Source organism: Enhydra lutris, unplaced genomic scaffold (assembly GCF_002288905.1).
Source record: "Enhydra lutris kenyoni isolate GAN:26980312 unplaced genomic scaffold, ASM228890v2 scaffoldscaffold103, whole genome shotgun sequence".
Lineage (NCBI taxonomy): Eukaryota > Metazoa > Chordata > Mammalia > Carnivora > Mustelidae > Enhydra > Enhydra lutris.
Genome location: NW_019154187.1, coordinates 286,247 through 293,697, shown reverse-complemented (window position 1 = coordinate 293,697; position 7,451 = coordinate 286,247). Strand labels below are relative to the sequence as shown.

General features: G+C 36.4%; 1 pseudogene; it reads right to left on the bottom strand.

Annotated features, from left to right (window-relative positions):
- Nucleotides 1-1,526, bottom strand: part of LOC111139365 — a 5,317-nt pseudogene extending 3,791 nt beyond the window's left edge.
- Between the last annotated feature and the right edge of the window lie 5,925 nt (nt 1,527-7,451).

Sequence of the window (7,451 nt, the reverse complement as noted above, 5' to 3'; positions counted from 1 at the left end):
CAGTAGTCCTACCTTTCAGAAAGTGGTTGATTTTCTGTTTCTAGAGTTGCTGTTCTTCTCTTCAATCTCCCATTGGATTTGTAGGTGTTTGCAATCTTTAGATAAGCTATCTAGCTGATCTCCTGCTACCTGAAGTAGTCTCAGCCTGCTACTTCTCCGCCATCTTCCTCATATTCTGAATTAACATTTTTAAAATATTTATTTATTAAATGAGACAGAGACAAAGAGAGAGCAGGTGGGAGAATCTGAAACAGACTCCACACTGCTCTGTCTTTTTTAATTGCCTTTTTTGTGCAAAAGATTTTCATTTTGTTGTAGTCCCCATAGTTTATTTTTGCTTTTGTTTCCCTTGCCTCAAGAGACATATTTAGAAATATATTGCTATAGCTGATCTCAGGGAAGTATTGTCTGTACTCTCTTGTAGTAATTTTATGGTTTCCTGTTTCACATATGGGTCCTTCATTCATTTTGAATTTATTTTTGTGTATGGTACAAGAAAGTGGTCCAGTTTCATTCATCTGCATGTTGCTGTCCAATTTTATCAACGCCATTTGTTGAAGAAACTATGTTTTTCCCATTACATATTCTATCCTCCCATGTTGAAGATTAATTGATGGCATAATTGTGGTTCTATTTCCTGGCTTTCTATTATGTTCCAATGATCTATGTGTCTATTTCAGTGCAAGTACCATACTGTTTTCAATTACTACAGTTTTGTAGTATAACTTGAAACCTGAGATTTTGTTGCATCCAAAACTGTTCTTCATTTTTAAGATTGCTTTGGCTACTTGGGATCTTTTTGGTCCGATACAAATTTTAATATTGTTTGTTTGAGTTCTTTGAAAAGTGTTGCTGGCATTTTGATAGGGATTGCATTAAATGTGTAGATTGCTTTGGGTAGTATGGACATGTTAACATTTCTTCTTTCATTCCATGATCATGGAATATTTTACATTTCTTTGTGTTGTCTTTAGTTTCTTTCATTAGTGTTTTACAGTTTTCAGGGTACAGATTTTCACATCCTTGGTAAGGTATCTTATTGTTTTTGGTGCAACTGTAAATATTTTCTAAATTTCTTTCTGCTGCTTCATCATTGGTGTGTATACAAATGGAACAGATTTCTGCACATGGATTGTATCCTGCAATTTTACTGAATTCATTTTCTGGATCTAGTAGATTTTAGTGGAGTCTTTCAGGTTTTCTATGTAGAGTATCATGTCATCTGCAAATAGTGAAAGTCTGACTTCTTCTTTTAGATGCCTTTTATTGATTTTTGTTGTGTGATTGCTGTGGCTAGGACTTCCAGTGCTATGTTGAAGAAAACTGGTAAGTCCTCATCTTACTCCTTAACTTATGGGAAAAGCTCTGTTTTTCCCCATGGAGGATTTTTCATAAATGGCCTTTATCATGTTGAGATATGTTCCCTCTTAACCTACTTTCTTGAGGATTTTTGTCATGAAGGGACTTTGTGCTTTATCAAATGCTTTTTTAGCATCAATTGAAATGATAATATTATTCTTACCCATTTTCTTACTAATGTGATGTATCACATCAAATGATTTGTGAATGTTGAACCACTCTTGCCACTTGGGAATAAATCTCTTTTGATTGTGGTGGATTACTTTTTTTTTAATGTATGGTTGGATTTGGTTTCCTAGTATTTTGTTGAGGATTTCCCCATATATGCTCATCAGGGATATTGGCATATAGTTCTCCTTTTTAGTGGTATCTTTATCTAGTATTGGTATCAGGGTAATGTTGGCTTCCTAGAATGAGTCTGGAAAATTTTCTTTCTTTGATATTTTTTGGAACGGTTTGAGAAAAATAGTTATTAAGTCTTCTTTAAATGTTTGGTAGAATTGACCTATGAAACCATCTGGTCCTGTATTTTGTTTGTTTGGGGTTTTTGAATACTGATTTAATTTCTTTTCTGGTTATTGGTCTATTCAAGTTTTCTTATTCCTGCTTCAGTTTTTGTAGGTTATATGTGCCTAGGAATTTATCCACTTCTTCTAGGTTGTCTGGCTTTTTAGCTTGAAGGTTTTCATAATCTCTTAAAATGGTTTATATTTCTGTGGTGTTGACTACTATTTTTCCTAGCAATTTTATTTGAGTCTTCTGTCTCTCTATCTCTGTCACTTTCTCTCCCTCCCCAACATTTTTATTTTAATGAGTCTGGCTAGTGGTTTATCATTTTTGTTAAACTTTCCAAAGAACCAGCTCCTGGTTTCATTGATCTGACCTATTATGGGTTTTTCTTTTCTTTTCTTTTCTTTTCTTTCTTTCTTTTTTTTCTGTATCCTTTATTTCTAGTCTAATCTATACTAATCTAATCTAATAATTTCTTTCCTTTTGCTGGGTTTGGATTTTGGTTGTTGTTGTTGTTGTTGTCTAGCTCCTTTAGTTGTAACATTAGGTTGTTTATTTGAGATTTCCCTTCTTTCTTGAGGTAGGATGGCAGTATTATGAACCTCCATTTTAGAATCACTTTTGCTGCATCCCAAAGATTTTGGACTGCTGTATTTTCATTTTCATTTGTTTCCATGTCATTTCTTCTTTATTTTTGATTTCTTTGTTGACCTATTCATTATTGAGTATCATGTTATTTAACCAAGCATTTATGCTTTTCCCAGACTGGTTGATTTTTATTTCTTAAATTTTATTATTTTATCAGTGTTCCAAAATTCATTGTCTAGATGATCTATTCACTGATATAAGTACAGTGTTAAAGTCCCGTACTATTTCTGGTATGTCCTTTATGTTGTTCATTAACTGTTTTTAGTATTTGGTGCTAATGTGGTGAGTGCATAAATATTTACAATTGTTATATCTTCTTGTTGGGTTGTCCCCCTTTCTTATACTGCCCTTTTATATGTCTCAAAATACAGTGTTTGTTTTATTTTTATTTTTATTCTTTATTTTTATTTATTCATTTAATTTCTTTTCAGTGATCCACAATTCATTGTTTATGTGCCACACAAAGTGCTCCATGCAATACCTGCCCTCCGTAATACCCACCACCAGGCTCACCCAACCTCCCACCACCGTTCCTTCCAAAACCCTCCAATTGTTTTTCAGAGTCCATAGTCTCTCATGGTTCATCTCCACTCCAATTCCCCCCAACTGCCTTTTACTCTCCATCTCCCCATGTCCTCCATGTTATTTCTAATACTCCACAAATAAGCAAAACCATATGATAATTGACTTTCTCTGCTTGACTTATTTCACTCAGCATAATCTCTTCCAGTCCCGTCCCTGTTGTTACAAAAGTTGGGTATTCAACCATTCTGATGGAGGCATAATTCTCCATAGTGTATGTGGACCACATATTCCTTAACCATTCGTCTGTTGAAGTGCATCATTGTTTTCCCCACAGTGTGGCGAATTTGGCCACTCCTACTATGAACATCAGAGTACAGAGGGCCCTTCTTTCACTACATCTGTATCTTTGGGCTAAATACCCAGTAGTGCAATTGCAGGGTCATAGGGAAGCTCTATTTTCAATTTCTTAAGGAATCTCCACACTTTTTCCAAAGTGGCTACACCAACTTGCATTCCCACCAACAGTCTAAGAGGGTTCCCCTTTTTCCACATCCTCTCCAACACACGTTTACTCTCTTGTTAATTTTGGCCATTCTAACTGGTATAAGGTGGTATCTCAATGTGGTTTTGATTTGAATCTCTCTGATGGCTAATGATGATGGACATTTTTTCATGTATCTGTTACCCAATTGTATGTCTTCATTAGAGATGTGTCTGTTCATGTCTTCTGCCCAATTTTTGACATGATTATCTGTTTTTTGTGTGTTGAGTTTGAGGGGTTCTTTATAAATCCTGGATATCAGCCCTTTGACTGTATTGTCATTTGCGAATATCTTCTCCCATTCCGTGGGTTGCCTCTTTGTTTTGTTGACTGTTTCCTTTGCTGTGCAGAAGGTTTTGATCTTGATGAGGTCCCAAAAATTCATTTTCGCTTTGCCTTTGGAGACATATCTTGAAAGAAGTTGCTGTGGCCCATGTTAAACAGGTTACTGCTTATGTTCTCCTCTAGGATTCTGATGGATTCCTGTATCACATTAAGATCTTTTATCCGTTTCGAGTTTATCTATGTGTATGGTGTAAGAGAATGGTTGAGTTTCATTCTTCTACACATAACTGTCCAATTTTACCAGCACCACTTATTGAAGAGACTGCCTTTTTTCCACTGGATATTTTTTCCTGTTTGTCCAATATTATTTGACTATCGTGTTGAGGGTCCACATCTGGACTCTCTACTCTGTTCAACTGGTCTATATGTTGGTTTTTTTGCCAGTACATTGCTGTCTTGGTGATCACAGCTTTGGAGTAAAACTTGAAATCAGGCAACGTGATGCTCCCAGTTTTGTTTTTCATTTTCAACATTTCTTTAGCATTTAGGGTTCTCTTCTGATTCCATACAAATTTTAGGATTATTTGCTCCAGCTCTTTGAAAAATGCTTGTGGTATTTTGATCGGAATGACATTGAAAGTATAGATTGCTCTAGGCTGTATAGACATTTTAACCATGGTTACTGTTCCAATCCAGGAGCATGCCATGGTCTTCCATATTTTTGTGTCTTCTTCCATTTCTTTCATGAGTGTTCTGTAGTTCCTCCAGCACAGATGCTTTACCTCTTTGGTTAGGTTTATTTCCAGGTATCTTATGGTTCTTGGTGCTATAGTAAATGGAATCAATTCTCTAATTTCCCTTTCTGTATTTTCATTTTTAGTGTATAAGAAAGAAACTGACTTCTGTACATTGGTTTTGTGTCTTACCACATGACTGAATTGCTGTATGAGTTCTAGTAGTTTGGGGGTGGAGTCTTTGGGTTTTGCATATGAAGTATCATGTCATCTGTGAAGAGAGAGAGTTTGACTTCTTCATTGCCATGTTGAATATTTTTAAATCTCTTTGTTGTCTGATTGCTGTTGCTAGGACTTCTAATAAGGTGTTGAACAAGAGTGGTGAGAGTGGGCATCCTTGTTGTGTTCCTGATCTCAGAGGAAAGGCTGTCAGCTTTTTCCCCATTGAGGATGATATTCACTGTGGGTTTTTCATAGATAGATTTTATGAAGCTGAGGAATGTTCCCTCTATTCCTATCCTATGAACTGTTCTAATAAGGAATGGGTGCTGGATTTTGTCAAATGCTTTTTCTGCATCAATTGAGGGGGCTGGGGACCTTGTGGTTTTTCTCTCTTCTCTTATTGATTTTTCTACCACATTGATTGATTTGTGAATGTTGAACCACACTTGCCAGCCAGGGATAAATCACACATGGTCATGGTGCATAATCTTTTTAATGTACTGTTGGATCCTATTAGCTAGGATCTTGTTGAGAATCTTAGCATCCATACCCATCAGGAATATTGGCCTGAAATTATCATTTTTGGTGGGGTCTTTGCCTGATTTGGGGATCAGGGTAATGCTGGTTTCATAAAAATAGTCTGGAAATTTTCCTTCTGCTTAAAATTTTTGAAACACCTTCAGGAGAGTAGGTATTATTTCTTCTTTGAGAGTTTGGTAGAGTTCCCCAGGGAACCCCTCTGGTCCTGGGCTCTTGTTTATTGGGAGGTTTTTGATCACTGCTTCAATCTCATTAGTAGATATTTGTCTATTCAGGTTGTGCATTTCTTCCTGATTCAGTTTTGGAAGTTTGTAGGTTTCCAGGAATGCATCCATTTCATCTATTTTGCTTAACTTGTTGGCATATAACTGTTGATAATAATATCTGATGATTGTTTCTTTTTCCTCAGTGATAGTTGTGATCTCTCTCTTTTCATTCATAATTTTATTACTTTGGGCCTTCTCTATTTTCTTGTGGATTAGTTTGGCCAATGGTTTATTGATCTTATTGATTCTTTCCAAAAACCATCTTCTAGTTTCATTGATGTGTCTTACTCTATCTCTATTTTCTTTCCATTGGTCTTTGCTCTAATCTTGATTATTTCCTTTCTTGTGTGTGGAGTTGGCTTAATTTGTTGTTGATTCTCCAGTTCCTTAAGGTGTGAAGACAGCGGGTGTATTCTGGAATTTTCAGATTTTTTAAGGGAGGCTTGGATGCTCTGTATTTCCCATTTAGGACTGCCTTTGCTGTATCCCATAGGTTTTGGATCGAAGTGTCTTCAATCTCATTGCTTCCTATGAATTCTTTAAGTTCTTCTTTGATTTCCTGGTTGATTCAAGCATTCGTAAGTAAGGTGGTCTTTAGTTTCCAGGTGTTTTAATTCCTTCCAAACTTTTCCTTGTGGTGGAGCTCCCATTTCAAAGCATTGTGACCTGGGAATATGCAGGGAATAATCTCAAACTTTTGGTATCAGTTGAGCCCTAATTTGTGACCCAGTATGTGGTCTATTCTGGAGAAGGTTCCATGTGCACTCGAGAAGAAGGGGGTATTCTGTTGTGTTAGGGTAGAATGTTCTGTATATATCTCTGAGGTCCATCTGGTCCAATGTGTCATTCAATGCTCTTGTTTCTTTATTGATTTTCTGCTTGGGTGATCTATTACTGAGAGTGGCATGTTAAGAACCCCTACTATTAATAATGTATTTATATCAATATGACACTTTATCTTGATTAACAGTTGTCTTATGTAATTGGCTGTTTCCATATTGGGGGTAGACATATTTACAATTGTTAGACCTTCTTGGTGGATAGATCCTTTAAAGATGATGTAGTGTCCTTCTGTATCTCTGTCTACAGTCTTTAGTTTAAAATCTAATTTATCTGATATGAGAATAACTGCCCCAGCCTTCTCCTGAGGCCCATTGGCATGAAAGATGCTTCTCCCTCCGTTCACTTTCAGTCTGGATGTATCCTTAAGTTCACAATGGGTCTCTTATAGACAATGTATGGATAGGTCCTGTGGTTTTATCCAATCTGCAACCCTGTGCCATTTTATGGAAACATTTAAGCCATTCACGTTGAGAGTGATTATTTAGAGATAAGTTTTTATTGATATTGTGTTACCTGTTAAGTTTCTGTTTCTATAGATTATCTGCATAAATTTCTGTTCAGTGATATTCTTGGTTTTTTTTTTCCTCTTTTATAGAACCCCCCCCCCTTAATATTTCTTGTAGTGCCGCCTTGTTGTTCACATACTCTTTAAAACCTTGCCAGTCTTTCAAAACTCTTTATCTCTCCATCCATTTTGAATGCCAGTCTTGCTGGATAAAGTATTCTTGGCTGCATGTTCTTCTCATTTAGTGCCCTGGATACATCTTGCCAGTCCTTTCTGGTTTTCCTTTCGACAGGTCTGACATTATTCTGATGGGCTTTCCCCTGTACCTTAGGATTCTCTTCCCCCTAGCTTCTTTCAGGAACTCCTGTCTAAAATTATGGTTCATCATTTTTACAATCAAGTGTCTCGAGGTCTTTCAAGATTCTGTGATCTTGGGGGCAGACCTTTCTGCCTCTTGGACATGAACACTGCTT